This window comes from Schistocerca piceifrons, chromosome 1, assembly GCF_021461385.2.
Source record: "Schistocerca piceifrons isolate TAMUIC-IGC-003096 chromosome 1, iqSchPice1.1, whole genome shotgun sequence".
Classification (NCBI taxonomy): domain Eukaryota; kingdom Metazoa; phylum Arthropoda; class Insecta; order Orthoptera; family Acrididae; genus Schistocerca; species Schistocerca piceifrons.
In genome coordinates this window covers 1,177,122,718-1,177,143,883 of record NC_060138.1, presented here as the reverse complement: position 1 = coordinate 1,177,143,883, position 21,166 = coordinate 1,177,122,718, and positions in this window count along the sequence as shown.

Genomic DNA, 21,166 nt, shown 5'->3' with positions numbered 1-21,166 from the left:
CGAACTATCAGTTAAGTAAGTCACTGCTCCAAAATACTAACGCGAATTCTTTACAGACGAATCGAAAAATTGATAGAAGCCGACATCGGGGAAGATTAGTTTGGATTCTGTAGAACTGTTGGAACACGTGAGGCAATACTGACCCTACGATTTATCTTAGAAGAAAGATTAAGGAAAGGCAAACCTACGTTTCTAGCATTTGTAGACTTAGAGAAAGCTTTTGACAACGTCGATTGGAATACTCTCTTTCAAATTATGAAGGGGTAAAATACAGGGAGCGAAAGGCTATTTGCAATTTGTACTGAAAGCAGATGGCCGTTATATGAGTCTAGGGGTATGAAAGGAAGCAGTGGTTGGGAAGGGAGTGAGACAGTGCTGTAGCCTATCCCCGATGTTATTCATTCTGTATATTGTGCAAGCAGTAAAGGAAACAAAAGAAAAGTTCGGAGTAGGTATTAAAATACATGGAGAAGAAATAAAAACTTTAAGCTTCGCCAATGACATTGTAATTCTGTCAGAGACAGCAAAGGACTTGGAAGAGCAGGTGAACGGAATGGACAGTGTCTTGAAATGAGTGTATAAGATGAACATCAACAAAAGTAAAACGAGGATAATTGAATGTAGTCGAATTAAGTCGGGTGATGCTGAGGGAATTAGATTAGGAAATGAGACACTTAAAGTAGTAAATGAGTTTTGCTATTTGGGGAGCAAAATAACTGATGATGGTGGAAGTAGAGAGGATATAAAATGTAGACTGGCAATGGCAAGAAAAGCGTTTCTGAAGAAGAGAAATTTGTTAACATCGAGTATAGATTGAAATGTCAGGAAGTCGTTTCTGAAAGTATTTGTATGGATTGTAGCCATGTATGGAAGTGAAACGTGGACGATAAATAGTTTGGACTAGAAGAGAATAGAAGCTTTCGAAATGTGGTGCTACAGAAGAATGGTGAAGATTAGATCGGTAGATCACATAACTAATGAGGAGGAATTGAATAGAATTGGGGAGAAGAGGAGCTTGTGGCACACCTTGACTAGAAGAAGGATCGGTTGGTAGGACATGTTCTGAGACATCGAGGGATCACCAATTTAGTATTGGAGGGCAGCGTGGAGGGTAAAAATCGAAGAGGGAGACCAAGAGATGAATACACTAAGCAGATCCAGAAGGATGTAGGCTGCAGTAGGTACTGAGAGATGAAGAAGCTTGCACAGGATAGAGTAGCATGGAGAGCTGCATCAAACCAGTCTCAGGACTGAAGACCACAACAACAACAACAACAGTCAGTAAGAATCAATACACATAGAAGTGGCGTACGGAAATACTAAGAAATGACGTATTAGCTACGCTTGAAGTTCTCTGAGGATTTATTTACTGCAATTAGGAATAGCTCTACAGAGAGTACATTTTTAAGACGACCGACCATCTAATAGAAGTGCAATCACACAATTTAGAGAGAAAAACATAGTTAATAAGATGGTAACTGCGAGGAAATCATGGGCAACAGAAGAAAGACTTCAGTTACTCAACGAAAGAAAGGAGTAGAAAAAGGTTCAGGGAAATTCAGGAATAAGAAAATACAAGTCCCTCGAAACGAAATAAACAGGAAGTGGAGGGATGCTAAGGCGAAATGGAGCTAAAAAAATGTGAAGAAGTCGAAAATGGAATGACTGTCGGAAGGACTGACTCAGCATATAGAAAAGTGTAAACAACCTCCTATCAAATTAAAAGAAAGGATATTAACATTTTAAGATTGAATTGGGAGTTTTACTTTTAAATACAGAAGAGAGAGCAGATAGGTGTAAGGAGTACACTGAAAGCCTCTGTAATGGGGAAGACTTCTCTAGTGTGATTGAAGAAGAGACAGGAGTCAATAGGGAAAAGATAGGGGATCCACAATTAGAACCCAGAATTTAAAAGTGACATTGTAAGAATTAAGATCAAATACGGCAGAAGGAATAGATAACAATGCAATGTTAAAAAATATATCGGCACAACCACTTGTTTATAGTGTAAAACACTAAGGTTGACCCGTTTCGGAAGTCAAGCTTCCATCATCAGAATAATAAAAAGTAAAAGAACCTGTTAAAACTCGCTAAAATGGAACATGCACAAGGGAAAATAGAACTGATGATAAAATTAAAACATCGTGGCTACTTCCCTTGTTGCAGCCGTGTCTTCCAAGGTGCATCTCCACATCACACGGGAAGTAGCCACGATGTTTTAATTTTATCATCAATTTTATTGTGCCTTGTGCATGTTCCATTTTAGCGAGTTTTAACAGGTTCTTGTACTTTTTATTATTCTGATGATGGAAGCTTGACTTCCGAAACGCGTCAATCTTAGTGTTTTACACTATAAACAAGTGGTTGGGCCGATATATTTTTTAACATTGACATTCACAACCACGACCTCTGATCCAGTAGGGATAAAATCAAAGTTCAGTTGCCAGGCGAAGCATTGAGGTGTATTTATAAGTACAAGAACCTGAAACGAAAGTGCTTAAAAACAACAGCTAATTTAAATTTTAGCAAGGCGTGCGTGACATATAAATGTATCCCCAATTACATCAAAGTCAAATTATGTAATTCCAAGTCCAATGTACGTAGAATAGTGATCAAGAAAGCACAGAAAGTTTGGCTGGCAGCGGAAATAAAATTCCTCCATAAGAAAAAAGATGTAATTAACGTACAGCTACTTAGGGGCCTCTTAGAAGCGGCGAATGCAGTATCCAGTGCGACATGGGACAATGTTAAAGCCGAAATAGAGGAGGGGCTACATAACGAATTCGTAAAAATAAAAAGCAGGCAAGATACTAAATTAGAGAGATTACGACAACAGTACAGTAATGGTAGAATAGAGAGAACGCAACAAGTAGATAGGTTCCACTTTTACCCCAGGGTTTTTAACGAAACTGATATCGTTTTCAACGATGACGAGCTAAATTTACTTAATAAGGGACGAAAATTTAATGTACAACCGACTTTAAATAAAAAACTAATAAAAGATTTGGTTGTGGCAACAAAAATCGCAGCAGATGTTGCTAAACTAAATATAAATGAAAAAGGGCATGTGGGGTATAAATTAGCAAAAGCAATTGAAGCTGAAAAAAATAAAATTTCGAATAAAGCTTACAGTCATGGTAAAGATTACAAAACTGTTACTTCTATTAACGAAAAGCTTGATTCTAATGACGCAATCGTTACAAAAGCGGACAAATCAAATACTGTTGTTATTGTTAGTGAAGAGCAGTATATTAATAAAACATTGCAGTTCTTTTTGGAAAACGATATTACAGAAATCGGCATGGATTTAACAAAAATGGCACAAGCCGAGTTAAAAAAGCTATTGAAGAGGACTTTCTTCCTCTTCACAGAAAAAGAAAAAATACGCTGCACCGTCATGAATCCGAAAGCTCCACGACTTAGATCCCAGTTTAAGGTAAATAAGGAAAATTGTCCTGCTAGAGTAATTGTGAATTCTAGAAACAGTCCTTTATACAAAATTACTAAAATGCTCGATAAAATTTTGAAAGAACCTTTCGTGTTCGAGGATAAGTTTTCAATCACTAATAATTCAGCTTTGATAAATGAAATTAAGGATAAGCCTATCGCTGACACGGCCCGCCTAGTATTTCTAGACATTACAAACCTTTATGCGAATGTGCTGGTAAATGATTCCGTTAAGATCATCAAAGAAAATTTGCTTAAGTACAAAACACTGTCTCAGCAAGAAATAGTCGAATTCATCTAACTGTTAGAATTCGTTTTGAAATATAATTACTTTTCTTTTAACAACAAATTTTATATGCAAAAAGATGGACTAGCTCTGGGTTCCAGTATATCTGGAACCATAGCAGACATCTTTATAAATCATTTGGAGAAAAGACTCCTCGTTAACCCGCAACATCCCGTCGATAAAATTGTATATTACAAACGCTATGTAGATGATACGCTGCTTCTTATTGACGGACAAGAAAAAGAAGTTGCAGAAATAGTAAATAAATTTAACGAGTTACACGGTAAAATTAAATTCACTGTGGAAGAAGATAAAAATGGTGGACTGCAATTTCTCGACCTAAGTATTAGGAAACAAAATGGTAGTCATGTTTTTAAAATATTTAGGAAACCAACCACAACTGATGTGTTGATACAAAATAAATCCTGCCATCATAATAGCCAGAAACTTTCTGCTTTTAGATCTTTGATAGATAGAGCCTTTAGAGTCCCTATAAATGAAGAAGACAGAATGATTGAGCTGAACATCGTGGAGCAACTAGCCAGAGCTAAGGGATATCACCAAAACGTTGTCAATAAATTAATACGACAGAAGCAGCGAGCGAATGCAAGGAAGAATACCGCAAAAAATGTTACGAGAGTCACATTACCATACTTCGGTGATATTTCGCAAAAAGTGGCTAACATTTTCAAACCTTTTAAAGTTGATACCGCTTTTCAGACCAATAATACGCTGCGATTTAAGCTAAGAAATAATTTACAGCAGGAAAGCGATAAATATGAGGGAGCTGGGGTCTATAAAATTCAGTGCAACACGTGCAAGGCAAGCTACGTAGGCCAAACTGGTAGGTCCTTTAAAGTACGTTACAAAGAACATAGCGGTGCTTTCCGGCTTAATAATTACGAAACGTCAGCTGTAGCCACGCATACTTGGGAAACGGGCACCCCATGTTGGGAATAGATCAGGATCTCGTTATTTTACATAGACAGGACAAAGGCAAAAGCTGGATCTACTAGAACAGCTGGAAATTACGATACATGGCGTGGATAATCAGAACACACTGAATGAACAGCTAAGTGGTGATACAAATAACTTTTTCAAACATTTCACTGGTTTCTTTTAGTAACTACATTTTTAGCAGTTGGCAGGATACCATCATTTCATGAGGTCCTTGGAACATGTATACGTTATCTGTTTGTATAGACATCTCTGTGACTTCCTTGTTTACTTGCGCGTGAGCTCACTCGCGTTCCAGTGTCGTGTTTGGCTACGTGGTGTGTGGTGTCAACGAAGACGCACGGGCGGTTTACGGCGACAGAGGAGCGAGCCATGTAGTTAGATGTTGAACACCGTAGACGGCACCATTTTAGAGTTTTTTTATATTTTAACGACTATGTGGAGATGCACCTTGGAAGACTCGGCTGCAACAAGGGAAGTAGCCACGATGTTTTAATTTTATCATCAATTTTATTGCCCCTTGCGCATGTTCCATTTTAGCGAGTTTTAACAGGTTCTTTTACTTTTTATTATTCTGGTGACGGAAGCTTGACTTCCGAAACGCTCCAATCTTAGTGTTTTACACTATAAACAAGTGGTTGAGCCGATGTATTTTTTAACATTGACATTCACAACCACGACCTCTGATCCAGTATGGATAAAATCAAAGATAACATTGCATCAAAATTACTAAAATCACTGTGGGAAGTGGCAAGAAAACAACTGTTCACGTTGATGTGGAAAGTGTATGGGGCTGGAGATATACCATCCGGTTTTCGGAAAAATATCATCCACACATTCTGAAGAGTGCGATAATTATCGCACAATCAGTTTAACAGTTCATGCATCCAAGTTGCTGACAGGAATAATACACAGAAGAATGGAAAGAAAAATTGAGGATCTGTCAGAGGAAGATCGGCTTTGCTTTAAAGGAATAGGCACCAGAGAGGCAGTTCTGACGTTACCATTGGTAATAGAAGCAAGACTAAAGACAAATCAAGACACGTTCATAGCATTTGTCGACGTGGAAAAAGCTTTCGACAATGTCAAATGGTGCAAGATGTTCGAAATTCTGATAAATACAGGGGTAAGCTTTAGGGACAGACTTATAATATACAACATGAAGCAGAGCCCCGAGAGACTAATAACAGTGGAAGATGAAGAACGTAGTGCTGGGATTTAAAAGTGTTTAAGACAGGTATGAAGTCTTTCGCCTCTACATTTCAATCTATACAGCGTATAAGCAATGATGGAAATGAAAAGAAAAGATTAAAGAGTGGAATTAAAATTCAAAATTAAAGGATATCAACGATAAGATTCGCTGATGACATTGCTATCCTCTGTGAAAATGGAGAAAAATTACGGGATCTGCTACATAGAAAGAACAGTCTAATTAGTACAGTATATGGAATGAGAGTGAATGGAAGAGAGACGTAAGTTATGAGAAGTAGCAAAAATTGAGAACAGAGAGAAACTTAACATCAGAATTGGTTAACACGAAGTAGATGAACTTAAGTAACTCTACAGCAAAATAACCCATGGCGGTCGGAGCACGGATGGCATCAAAGCAGCTTAGCACTTGCAGAACGTGCATACCTGCCGAAGAGAAGTATACTAGGATAAAACATAGACCTTAACTTGAGAAAGAAATATCTGAAAATGTACTTTTGGAGCACAGCATTGTATGGTAGTGAGACATAGACTGTTGGAAAACCAGAAAAGATGAGAATCGAAGCATTTGAGACGTAGTGTTACAAAAGAATGTTGAAAATTAGGTAGACTGTTAAGGATTGAGGAGATTCTACGGAGAATTTCTGATGAAAAGAATTTATGGAAAACCGTAGCAAAAAGGGACAGGATGATAGGACGTCTTAACTGACTGGAGGGAGCTGTAGAAGGTAAAAACTGTATAGGAAAACGGAGGCTGGAATAGACTCAGCAAATAACTGAGGTCGTAGTTTGCAGTTGTTGCGCTAAGATGAAGAGTTTGGAACACTAGAGGAATTCATATTAAGCTTTCAGAAGTCTGATGACTCAAAAAAGAAACAAAAGGAAAAACTCATATCTTCCATCGCGTCATTGGATGACCCTTTGGGTGATTTCCAACAGGTTGAGAATCGGTGTGGGAGGGATCTGTGAGCTCATAAGATGTGGTCAGAGATCTGTAGCCTCTTGCCAATTTGGCCAATGTGTATGTTTTCAAACAGTTGGTACAGATGTTCCTTAGTTCTGTCCCCATTTACCTTCGTGGTAGTACAGACACGTCCATAATATTGAATAATTAGGATTTTTTTCCAAAGATATTTGAATGGATTTAAAGTCGTGTATGGGTCTGAAACGTGTACGATAAGCAGTGTAGACTAGAACGGAAAAAAAGCGATTCAATTTTGATACGAAAGAATAATGTTGAAGATTAGTTGCGCCCATCTACATCTACTCTCCGAAAGCTCACTTTGCATGTCGGAGGATACCTTGTATTTCCGCCAATCTCTTCCTTTCCTGCCCACTCGTAGAGAGAGAGGGAATGAAGATGTCTATATGCTTCATTACGGACGCTGATTTTTCTTCCCTTTTATCTGTGATGCTTATGCGTTTGTGGCGGCAGAACCGTTCTCTCGTCTGTAGTGGATGCCTGTTCTCTAAACTTTCTCAACAGTACAGTGTTTCGAGAAAAGAATATCTTCTTAGCTCCACGGATTCCCAACCGAGTTGACGAACCATTTCAATAATATTACTATGTTAATCGACTCTACGGTTAACATATCTCGAAATGCAACTTTGAATTGGTTTTCTTCGATGTCTCCTTCGATCATGTCTGGTTGGGAGTGTAAACGCTCTAGAAGCACTCCGAATGGGGGCGTAAGTGTTTTTTGAGCGGTCTCCTTTCACATTTATGTGCAGTTACCTACATTTCCTCAGTAAACCCAACTCAGTCATTCACCTTCACCAAGAACGAATTCATGTGCCAGTTCTGTTTCTTGACGTATTACAACGTTAAACTTAGGTATTTAATCTGCAGCAATCAGCACACCTCTAACTCTGTGTCTGAACATCATAAGACAGTTTCTCCTACCTATTTGTGTTAACTTACATTTTTCCACATTTAGAGCAGGTTGAAATTCGTCATGCAGTAGTACTGAATGGAATCGATAAGAAAATAACTGTATTGAATAAGATTACTGATGAAACAGATAAGCTGATATGAAACGTATTAAGGCATCACGGTACAAATAATTTGATAATAGAGAAAGTGACATGTGTGTGTGTGTGTGTGTGTGTGTGTGTGTGTGTGTGTGGGTGGGTGTGTGGGTGTGTGGGTGGGTGGGTGTGTATGTGGGTGGGGGGGGGGGGGTCTGGAGGGGTGAAGGGTGAGAACTTTATAGGGCCTTAGGCAACTATGACATTTGTAACCAGCTGACTACTGTGATAACAATGAACAAGTCAATAATGGAACTGGATGCGCATCGTTAGTAGCAGAAAGGTCACCAGTGTTACGCTTTTGTTTGTTCGTATCGCACACATTCGCCGTATTAGTAACTTCAGTTTGTTTCTGTCACTAGACTTCAGGCTGGTTTGTTATGCCACTCCACAATTTCCTCTCTTGCGCCAATATCTACGTCCACTTCTAGATTTATGGAAGTCTTTGGATGAGTTCCAACAGCCTGTTGCTTCCTTATTTTCTGTTACAGGTGATTTGAAAATGAAGAAACTGGTTTACTTGGGATACTTCCAGTCACTAATGAGTTAGAGAATCATTTTCGTAGAAACTTAACTTCTACCGTTAATAATTTTGAAACATTGAAGCGTATTGTCAGAACAGTTGGTCCTAGAACGTCTTGCGTGGATCTCTTAAAAAGTTTTTGTATTTTGTTAATTGATTCACAGTATGGTTCAAATGGCTCTGAGCATTATGGGACTTAATTTCTCAGGTCATCAGTCCCCTATAACTTAGAACTACTTAAACCTAACTAACCTAAGGACATCACACACATCCATTCCCGAGGCAGTATTCGAACCTGCGACCGTAGGATTCACAGTATATTAACCCCTAATACCAAATATCGATTAGCTTGATTATAAAAGTAAGACCCAGGAACAACCGTTATAGGGGCTAGTATTAGTTCAGAAAGGATTATATATACGAAGACAAGGGTATCATATAGCTTGACAGACCGTATGTTGTATCGTACAGGAAATGCAGCTGAGATTAAGACTGAATGATAGAAATTTCTTTTGATGCACTCCTTCCAATATACTGATGAATAGTTTCAAAACAATTCCCAAACTTAACGTTACATATTATTTTATAATCAACATTACTACTGTAATGCAGTTATGTTGAGCAAATTACCTTTGTAGTATTGCCTCCAGCACACATAATGTACATTAGTGTCATGTATTTTAATATAGGAAGTAACCAGTGTACATCTTATAATCTTCAGAATCAGAAAAAATGCCCCCAGGGGCTCGGCATTCATTTGCAGGGTACGGGCTTCGCGAACCCGGGATTCCTTGGCTGGGGCCTGGTAAGCGCCGCCAGTCCCCTGTCACCGTAAGCTCTGAGCATGCTTCAGCGACCACCATGCGGCGCGGCGGTGGAACGTTGCGTGCCTCAGGAAGTGGGGATCTTGGTTCGACCAACCAGATCGCGAGGATGGAATAAACTTCTATAAAAGAAACCCTCAATCTCAAGGTTTGCTGCGCGCTGATGAGATGCATGGCTGTTGACGTTGAAGAGTCGTTAGAGGGCAACCTCTGGGGAACCTGCCGCTTCGCAGTTCTATAAGGCATACCTAGGCTCTAACTGCCCATGGAACCGAGATGGATCCTTCGAAATCGTCTTTGTCTCCTGCCAGTAGAAAGGGTTGCCGCTGGTAGGTAGCAACACCCAATCCAACAAGAGGGCTAGTGTAGCCAGTCCGCCTGACCAGGAACGAAATCTCAGGGTATCATGTCTAGTAACAGAATACATGCTGGCTGTTGACGTTGAAGAGTCGTTAGAGGGCAACCTCTGGGGAACCTGCCGCTTCTCAGTTCTATAAGGCATACCTAGGCTCTAACTACCCATGGAACCGAGATGGATCCTTCGAAATCGTCTTTGTCTCCTGCCAGTAGAAAGGGTTGCCGCTGGTAGGTAGCAACACCCAATCCAACAAGAGGGCTAGTGTAGCCAGTCCGCCTGACCAGGAACGAAATCTCAGGGTATCATGTCTAGTAACAGAATACATGCTGGCGGTCAGAATGTGTTTTTAATCGTTAAAAGGAAGGAGGGCAGCTTCGATAAAGTTTCGACATTCTACATTCAGAAAGGGCCCGAGGGCATTGCTGGCAGTTTGAAATTTGCTAAGCGATTGGGTAATGAGACGCTGTTGGTGAAAACCGCTAGTTCCCAAGAAGCTAAGAATCTGAAGAACGCGCTATCGCTTGGGGAATATACCATCGACACTGAGCTGTAAATCACCTCGAATTACAGCAAAGGTGTTGTGACGTGCAGGAATCTGGTGGACATTCCCAAAGAATAACTGAAAAATGAGTGGGCTCCAGAAGGAATAGTTGACGTACAAAGTATCATGAACAGGGTGGCTGGCGTTCTTGTTAAGTCTGACTCTTTTATATTGACTTTTAATAGCACGAAAATCCCTGACGACATTAAGGCTGGTTTCCTTCACTTAAGTGTGCCGCCATATGTGCCTAGCCCTATGCGGTGTTTCAAATGCCAGCGCTTTGGGCGTACTACTCTTGTGTGTTATGGACAAGCAACTTGTGGCAAGTGCGTTCAGGCCGCCCATGAAGGTGTCCATTGTTCGTCTCCATCGAAGTGTGTCAATTTCTCTGGACCTCAACCCGTATGGAGTCGGGACTGCAGCGTGTATCTGGAAGAACGGAAGATTTTTTTTTTTTTGGTCATCAGTCTACTGACTGGTTTGATGCGGCCCGCCTCGAACTCCTTTCCTGTGCTAACCTCTTCATCTCAGAGTAGCACTTGCAACCTACGTCCTCAATTATTTGCTTGACGTATTTCAATCTCTGTCTTCGTCTACAGTTTTTGCCCTCTACAGCTCCCTCTAGTACCATGGAAGTCATTCCCTCATGTCTTAGCAGATGTCCTATCATCCTGTCCCTTCTCCTTATCAGTGTTCTCCACATATTCCTTTCCTCCCCGATTCTGCGTAGAACCTCCTCATTCCTTACCTTATCAGTCCTCCTAATTTTCAACATTCGTCTATAGCACCACATCTCAAATGCTTCGATTCTCTTCTGTTCCGGTTTTCCCACAGTCCATGTTTCACTACCATACAAGATACAGGAGCTTAAAACTACGAAGCGCATCCCCTACACTAAGTCAAAAAATCTGTATAAAGCAATGCTGATCACGTGTTTTGCTACCTCCTTCACTTCAGTTGTTAAACAGCCCATGCAGAAAGCTGACGCTGTTACACAAACGGAGGCTAGTAGAGTCGGCACTAGTACCTGCGTGTATCCACGCACTTGTGCTGCTGGAGTCGTTTCTATCCGTGTCCCTCCCTCCAAGAACTCCAGAAAAAGTTGTGGTTGCTCACTTTTTGGAGCTCCCTGCCCCTCCAAAGGCTCCGTCTGGCATGCTGTCAAATGATGCCACACACGGAACTGCAGTTGTGGCTGCTACTGCTGTGCTACTTCTGGATCATTCTCAGCCATAGCTCCATCTCTCTACTCACCAGCCCTCGCCGACTCTGTTCACTGGTAGGACACTGACGACCTTCATTCCAGCGACCACTTCTCGATCCGCCTTCAGCTACTCTCTGGTGTGTTGCTGGAACATAAGCCACCAACATGGATGATTTGCAGGGCTAACTGGTAGCTGTTCGGCCAGTTGGCTGTGTTTGAACTCTGTGACAGCGTCCAGGAATGGGTGGATCATATCATGCATGTGATCCATCAGATTGCTGATCTCCCCTTACGAAAGTCTTCCGGCACTCTTCAGAGGCGACCTGTCCCTTGGTGGACAGAAGAGAGGTGTGCGGCTCTTCGACGGTTTAAGTGCAGCCCGACAGTGGACAATCTCACAGCCTTTCGAATCGCGAGAGCCAAGGCTTGCCGTGTCATTGAAGAGAGCAAAAAGCGGTCAGGGCATAAGTTCCTGAACTCCACCAATAGTTCCACTTGTTCCCCAAAAATACGGGAAGCTATTCAGAGAATTTTCGGTAAACACAGCCGTTTACCGATAGCTGCAGTGCTGGGCATGGTGTGCCTCCAGACAACACCTTGAGACATTGCTCAGACGCTGGCCGAGCATTTTGCACAAACTACTGCCAATGCAAGCCAGGATGCAGCGTTTCATTAGACTGTCGAGAGGGAAAAGCTGGACTTTGGGTCACACAGTTCTGAGGCCTACAACTCCTCTCTCTCTGTGTGTGAACTCGAATCGGCACTGAGTGAGACTTCTGACACTTCACCCTGCCACGATTACATCCGGTACTGTGTGCTTCGACATTTGCCAGCGGTATCAATGGAAATTCTCCTCGAATGTTTTAATCTACTATGGCAGACAGGTGACTTCCCCAACTCGTAGAGGAAGGCAATTCTAATCCCTCTCCTCAAACCGGGAAAAGACCGCATATGTCCCAGTAGTTATCGGAGTATCGCCTTGACGAGCTGTGTAGGAAAGGCCATGGAATGGATGGTTAACCGTCGTCTGGTCTGGCTGTTAGAGACCAGGCACCTCCTTAGCCACTCTCAGTGTGGATTTAGAAAATTTCGGTCCACAGTCGACAAGCTGACGCTCCTAGAGGCGGCTATTCAGCAGGCGTTTCTCCGTCAGCATCACTATATCGGCATATTCTTTGATGTCAGTAAGGCATAACATACTACCTGGAGACATTGTAATCTCACACAACTGCATTATGAGGCTTTCGTGGGTACCTCCCCATTTTCGCTCGGTCTTTCCTGTCTCAGCGGTTTTTCAAGACCCGAGTTGGTGACACACTGTCTGATCGATTTGAGCAGGAGAATGGTGTCCTCCCAGGCAGTGCTTTAAGTGTTACCCTCTTTGCCATAGCCATCAACAGTATAACATCTACAGTGAGGAGTCCAGTACAGTGCTCCCTATTTGTTGACGACTTTGGTGTTTTCTGTTCCTCCTCCAGTGTTGCAACGGGGAACTGTCAGTTGCAACTTACAGCGCGGCGGTTGGAGGAGTGGTCTTCAATGACTTTATGGCGGGTCATGGCCCATCGAACATAGGCCGGCCTGAGGTGGAGCGTACACCATTAAGTTAAGTAGTGGTTTTGACTTTGTACATGTGTACTGTTTGTGTTTTCTTTTTCGTTTATAAATGTATAGCTATGGTGTTATTTTAGTCATTGACAAACGGCTTCTTTGGCACTTGTGGGTTTTATTGTTGTTCTGAAGAAGGTGTAGTTATCTACGCCGAAACCTTGGTTAACACTCAACACTAGGTGCTTTTTTCGCAATCGAGGCGGGTTCTTAGTTTTTTAATACTTCATTGTATGTCATAGAGTTGTCATTTGATTGTGTGTTTTTAATTACTAGGATATTGTATTGCTATGTATTTTTTTTTTACTGTCAGTGTGTCACTATTCCTGACGTTCAACTAATTTTTCTCATTTTACATTGAAAGGTGGCTACACTGAGCCACAGCGCAAGAGATTGCGCCAAAGAGTTTTATTACGCCGCCTCCACTGGCAGTGCTTGTCGAGGACTCGTAGTAGTCAGTGTTTGTTGAGATGTGCTAGTGAAAAGTTCTTGTCGAGAAGTCGTGGTGGAGAGTGCTTGCTGAGATGTCGTAGTGAAAAGTTCTTGTCGAGAGGCGGTAGTAGCGAGTCGGTGTGGAGATGTTGTAGTAGTGAGTGCTTGTTCCATGTTTTATGCAGTTGTTTGATGGGCTAGACAGCAGATGTTGTTCTAATGGAGATATTGTAATGATCAGAGTGCTTTTCGTCAATACATATGAAGGTAACAAAACTCCTTTTCTTTTTTTTCTCATTAGTTCAATGTCCTGAATAATGCGTCATTACAGGTTCAGTCAACAAAGCATCTGGCTTGTGTTCTTGTATTAGAGTGTAATTCTGGCTTTCTTACGCAATTATAGTATTTCTATTTTTTTAATTACTTCAGTATAAAGGTATTTAAAATTTCTTGTCTTATTGAAGAAGAACCGTGCCAGATGTGTACGTTGAATCACACTTCCACACACAGAACAGTTACACTTGTGCTTTGGTTTCGCACGTTTTATAGTTGCTGGGGACTTAATTAAATAATTGTGTTAACGAAAATTTTCTTTTATTCTTTGTTGTTGTTCTATGCAGTCAGATTGCGTACAAAAACTAGTCAGGGCCAACCGTTTACGACACTTCGTAATCGGACATACAGCTACGAAAAATAAAAATTATTTTCATTTATTCAATTAAGCCCCCATGCACGTGGCGATCGCTGCTTCGGATCGTCCCTTGGAAATCTTCTGATTGTAAAAATAGTAGACAGTAGTATTGTTGTAGTAATTTGTAGTTTAGTAATTGTAGTCTATATTGCACGTGTAGATTTGGTAATTGTCATTCTTCTATTGTTCTTTAATCGTGTTTGAGGGAAGCATTTCGTGTGAATAATATTGTTGATGATAAAGTGTCATTGTGTGTAATTTTCAGATAGTGACGAGTTTTGTATATTTTGTAAATGATTACGCGATCAATGAAAAAGGCAAAAATGATGAATAGTGAGAATGACGAAATTGTTAACATGGCGAACTCGCCAACACAGGAGAACAGTGTGATGAATAATGAAGTGGAACACAATTTAATAAGTCGGGAAAATAGTCCGGAACCATTTCAAAATTTTTCTCAATGAGAAAATTCACAGAATACGAGATTAACGACAGAAGATTCTATAATAGTATCGAACACAGATAACCTTACAGCTATGACGAAGGAAGCTGGTTTTGTGGGAAATGTTAGGGGCGAAAGGAATTTTGAACTAGTTCATACGGAGCAGTTGATGGGTGCAACATTAAATTTGGGATCACGGTTTGACTCACTGGGATCACAAATAGGAACAATTAAAACAGAGATAGGAACAATTAAAACCGAGATGGGAACTTTGGGATCTGAATTAAAAACTGATATGGGAACAATGGAAACACAGTTTCGATCTGAATTAAAAACTGATATGGGAACAATGGAAACACAGTTTAGATCTGAATTAAAAACACAGATGGGGACAATGGAAACACGGTTAGGATCTGAATTAAAAACAGTGGCAACACGTTTAGAAACAGAGATGGAAACAATGGAAACACGGTTAGACTCACGAATAGGGACATGTTTCAAAAATATGAAAGATGAATTAAAGAAATAAATCAGAGAAGAAGTACAACCGATTTTGAATGCTCACAATAATAGATTAATTGCAGTAGAGATTAGACAAAAGGAACATGATAGACAGCAGGAAGAAAGAGATCGCGTGATAGTACAAAAATTTTCAGAGTTAAATTTACAACGTGCACACGATAAGGAAGAAATATTTGAGAGAATCGAGGAATCCGTACCAAATGACAGAATAAATAACCTAACACAACAATATGAACAGTTAACTACCAAATGTGTTAATACTGAGACCCGAGTCGCGACACTTACGGAAGACGTAAATAAACAGAAAGAACAAATAGGTGATTTATCGGAAAGAGTTGAGGAGATTTCAGATAAATTGACAAGTCTTAGTTTAAATGGGGATAGAGATTCAGATGATACAGCTCCATTGCCATTTGCAGAAACCGAAGAGTATCAGAACATAAATAAACATGTTGAAAATCATTGAAAATTTAATGAACGCGTTAAAAGGGAAGTTGAGGCATTACGAAAGCAAGTCAAACAAATCGAAGGCGAAATTGTAGGAAAAGACAGAAGAAGAAATTTAGAATCACAGATAGCAGAGGGCTTTGAAGAAAATAATTTGTTTCATTTACGGGATGTAACAAGAGAGCGCCAGGCGCGTGAACTTGACAATAATCGACATTCGGACTGGAACAGTCGCGGTAGGTCTTTGTCGCCACGAGGCGAAAACTTTGACTATAAACACTTTTTGACTGTTCGGAGATTTAAGATCTTTCGCAATTCTAAGAATGACATACATCCATGTTCATGGTTAGATCAATTTATGTACGCACTTCCACCAAATTGGCCACTAAGTCACAAACTAGAAATTATGTGCAGCTATTAATGTCCTCAGAGAATTCACTACACTAAGTGAATATGTGCCGTAGGTGCATAGGGCCCCGAGCTGTAGTGGTGCTATTTCCCTTTTAGTTTTCTGCACTGCTGCCTACTCTTTTACTATTCTTTGCATCTGTCAAAACAACGACTATCAATGACGTATTATTCAGGACATTGAAATAATGAGAAAAAAAGAAAAGGAGTTTTGTTACCTTCCTATGTATTGACGAAAAGCACTCTGATCATTACAATATCTCCATTAGAACAACATCTGCTGTCTAGCCCATCAAACAACTGTATAAAACATGGAACAAGCACTCACTACTACAGCATCTCCACACCGACTCGCTACTACCACCTCTCGACAAGAACTTTTCACTACGACATCTCAGCAAGCACTCTCCACCACGACTTCTCGACATTTTCAGTCGCTGTTTGTCCGATTACGAGGTCTCGTAAACGGTTGGCCCTGACTAGTATTTGTACGCAATCTGACTGCATAGAACAACAAAAAAGAATAAAATGAAAATTTCCGTTAACACAATTAATTAATTAAGTCTCCAGCAACTATAAAACCTACGAAACCAACAAAGCACAAGTGTAGCTGTTCTGTGTGTGGAAGTGTGATTCAACGTACACATCTGGCACGGTTCTTCTTCAATAATACAAGAAATTTTAATTACCTTTATACTGAAGTAATTAAAAAAATAGAAATACTATAATTGCGCAAGAAAACCAGAATTACACTCTAATACAAGAACACAAGCCAGATGCTTTGTTGACTGAACCTGTAATGACGCATTATTCAGGACATTGAACTAATGAGAAAAAAAGAAAAGGAGTTTTGTTACCTTCATATGTATTGACGAAAAGCACTCTGATCATTACAATATCTCCATTAGAACAACATCTGCTGTCTAGCCCATCAAACAACTGCATAAAACATGGAACAAGCACTCACTACTACATCTCCACACCGACTCGCTACTACCACCTCTCGACAAGAACTTTTCACTACGACATCTCAGCAAGCACTCTCCACCACGACTTCTCGACAAGAACTTTTCACTAGCACATCTCAACAAACACTGACTACTACGAGTCCTCGACAAGCACTGCCAGTGGAGACGACGGAATAAAACTCTTTGCCGCAATCTCTGGCGCTGTGGCTCAGTGTAGCCACCTTTCAACATTGTGCACTAAATTTCCAAGTCACTTTCTCTAGTTATTTGGAGCCCGGAAGTTTATGTTTCTTATGGGGAAAAATCTTTTTGCATGTATTCCTGCAAGCCAAACTTGTCTTTAACGTAGGCAAGGTTCGCCAGCCAACCGTTCGCAAACGATATTTGACGTAAGAATCTAATCTTCGTATAGCTTCAGTTTTTCATTTTCTTTAAGGGATACAAAATGTTTGTTGAATATGTGTACACTTGAAAGAGATACATAAAGGTGTCCGTGACTAAAGACGGGATTTTGCAAACACAATTCAGCTCCTTGAAGCGTTTGCCCCTGCAAAATGTGTATTTAGAGCGTAGTGCTTGCTACCTGGTACTCGTATATCACTAAGGCCACATTAAGCTCTAACAGTATTTTGAGGTTTTATGGTGTAGGTCAATATATAAGTACACTATAGAAGCAGCAACTGCATATATATATATATATATAGGGTGAGTCACCTGCTGTCGTTTTCAGTACCTATGATGCTGAGGCACCAAAGATGGTGCTGTAATGCAATGAATAGGAGAGATCGGGACTGTGAAACACTGAAACATTGATGCTGTTGCGTCGTAGTATACAGGGTGAGTCACCTAACGTTATCGCTGGATATATTTCGTAAACCACATCAAATACTGACGAACCGATTCCACAGACCGAACGTGAGGAGAGGAGCTAGTCTAATTGTTTAATACAAACCATACAAAAATGCACGGAAATATGTTTTTTAACACAAACCTACGTTTTTTTTAAATGGAACCACGTTAGTTTTGTTAGCACATCTGAACATATAAACAAATACGTAATCAGTGCCGTTTGATGCATTGTAAAATGTTAATTACATCCGGAGATATTGTAACCTAAAGTTGACGCTTGAAACCTCGGACGTTGTAGCAAACACGGGCCACGGTCGGCGAGCAGCATCTGCAGGGACATGTTTATGATGACGACCGTGTTTACGAATGTGGCTGTAGTGCACTGTTGTGGTTTGGTCTAGCTGTCGCAGTGTCGGCATGTAGCGCTTGCTGCTCTTGTTATTCTGCATTCGTCTCCGCACGCAGACCAAGTGAATTACACCGTGTTACCAGACGTCTGTGATAGTGTAGTGTTGTAGGAACTGTGACCATGGTGTATTCGAACTCTGAAAAGGCGGAGATGATACTCATCTATGGCGAGTGTCGACGAAATGCAGCTGAAGCCTGCAGGGTGTATGCAGAACGGTACCCGGACAGAGAGCATCCAACGTGCCGCACATTGCAAAACATCTACCGCCAACTGTATGCAACAGGTACGGTCGTAGCACGCAAACTGGTCCGTAACAGGCTCGTCACAGGAGAAGCGGGTGCAGTTGGTGTGTTAGCTGCTGTTGCCATGAACCCACACATGAGTACACGGGACATTGCGAGAGCCGGTGGACTGAGTCAAAGTAATGTCATGCGCATACTGCATCGTCACCGCTTTCACCCGTTTCATGTGTCGCTACATCAGCAATTACATGGTGATGACTTTAATCATCGAGTGCAATTCTGTCAATGGGAATTAACAGAGAATGCGTTGCAGTTCTACCTGTTTACCGATGAAGCGGATTTCACAAACCGCGGGGCAGTGAATTTACGGAACATGCATCACTGGTCCGTGGACAATCCTCGCTGGGTCAGACAGGTAGAGCGACAGCGACCGTGGACTGTAAATGTATGGTGCGGAATCATTGGCGACCATCTCATTGGTCCTCACTTCATTGCAGGGGCCCAAACAGCTGCAACATACATCGCGTTTCTACAGAATGATCTGCCAACGTTGCTCGAAAATGTTCCACTGGAAACGCGTCGACGTATGTGGTATCAGCATGATGGTGCACCTGCACATTCCGCAATTAACACTAGGCTGGCCCTTGACAGGATGTTCGACGGGCGTTTCATAGGACGTGGAGGATGCATAAATTGGCCAGCCCGTTCTCCTGATCTTACACCTCTGGACTTCTTTCTGTGGGGTACGTTAAAGGAGAATGTGTACTGTGATGTGCCTACAACCCCAGAGGATATGAAACAACGTATTGTGGCAGCCTGTGGCGACATTACACCAGATGTACTGCGGCGTGTACGACATTCATTACACCAGAGATTGCAATTGTGTGCAGCAAATGATGGCCACCACATTGAACATCTATTGGCCTGACATGTCGGGACACACTCTATTCCACTCCGTAATTGAAAACGGAAACCACGTGTGTACGTGTACGTCACCCCTCATGGTAATGTACATGTGCGTCAGTGAAAAAAGACCAATAAAAAGGTTTTAGCATGTGGACGTAATGTGCTGTTCCAGTCTCTTCTGTGCCTAAGGTCCATCACCGTTCCCTTTGGCTCCCTACGTAATTCGGTGCTCTCCGATACATACGATCGAACAGCGGAGGAGTGGTACTCAAGCGTCAACTTTAGGTTACAATATCTCCGGATTTAATTAACATTTTACAATGTAACAAACGGCACTGATTACGTATTTGTTTACATGTTCAGATGTGCTAACAAAACTAATGGGTTCCATTTTAAAAAAACGTAAGTTTGTGTTAAAAAACATACTTCCGTGCATTTTAGTATGGTTTGTATTAAACAATTACACTAGCCCCTCTCCTCAGGTTCGGTCTGTGGAATCGATTCGTCAGTATTTGATGTGGTTTACGAAATATATCCAGCGGTAATGTTAGGTGTCTCACGATAAAATGTGTCCAGAAACGTGCTACACATTCGATATGTTTGTCGTGGCTTGTAAGAGGGGCAGAGTTCGCGGACTGTCAGTAGTGACACATAACCTATAACTTCATCTCGACAAATATTTTCACTAATAGCAATTACGTTAGGCCGTAAAACAGTAGCTAACTTATAATTAAAGGTGAGAATGACAATTGCGAATATGTTTCTCGTTTCGGGAAGTATATTCGTTTAAAAAAGTCACTTTGTACGTTGGTCGGAGATAAAGGATTACCACAGTGATCACGGTTATTACCCATGACAATGCTGTTTGCAAAGTATCCAGTTAATAAGTACTTTAAAACAAATTTAATGGTATTTGTAAGGAGATGATATGAAGAGGGAGCCTCTTACTCGTGATTAATAAGTTGACTTCGTAAAATATAAGAATGAAGCTGGACATCCATGATTCCCTTTTTCCTATGATAGTTAAGTCTCTTTCACGTTAAAATTTTCCACAGATAGTAAGTTTTAGCTCGAAATCGCATTGCAGTGTCAGAAGCTGGTTAAAAAACTTTTCTAACGATACCTTATTTGTACTTGTCGATTAGAATGTGTTGAGAAAAAGATGTTGACTTGGGGAATAACAAATGGTTAAAATGGCTATGAGCACTATGGTACTTGATATCTGAGGGCATCAGTCCCCTAGAAAACTACTTAAACCTAACTAACCTACACATCCATGCCCGAGGCAGGATTCGAACCGGCGACCGTAGCGGTCGTGAGGTTCCAGACTGAAGCGCCTAGAACCGCTCGGCCACAGCTGCCGGCCGGAGAATAACAGATATGATTTAAATGCTGAGAAGTCATGTATGACTTTGCACTGTTGCCTCTTACGGAAGCGAATCGTAGATAGATAACGGTTGGAAAAGATGGAATAGAAGCTTCTAAATGTGATGTTACAGAAGAATGATGGAGATTAAAAAAATGTTCAAATGTGTGTGAAATCTTATGGGACTTAACTACTAAGGTCATCAGCCCCTATGCTTACACACTACTTACCCTAAATTATCCTAAGGACAAACACACACACCCATGCCCGAGGTTGGACTCGAACCTCCGCCGGGACCAGCCGCATAGTCCATGACTGCAGCGCGTTAGACCGCTCTGCTAATATCGCGCGGATATGGAGAATCAATGAGTTTATTGGATAACTGTTGAGGAGATGGTTACTGAAGAATGTTGGAGATTCAATGGGTAGACTGGACAACTGTTGAGGGATGGTGGGTCGAACTGATTCAAATGGTTCAAATGGCTCTGAGCACTATGGG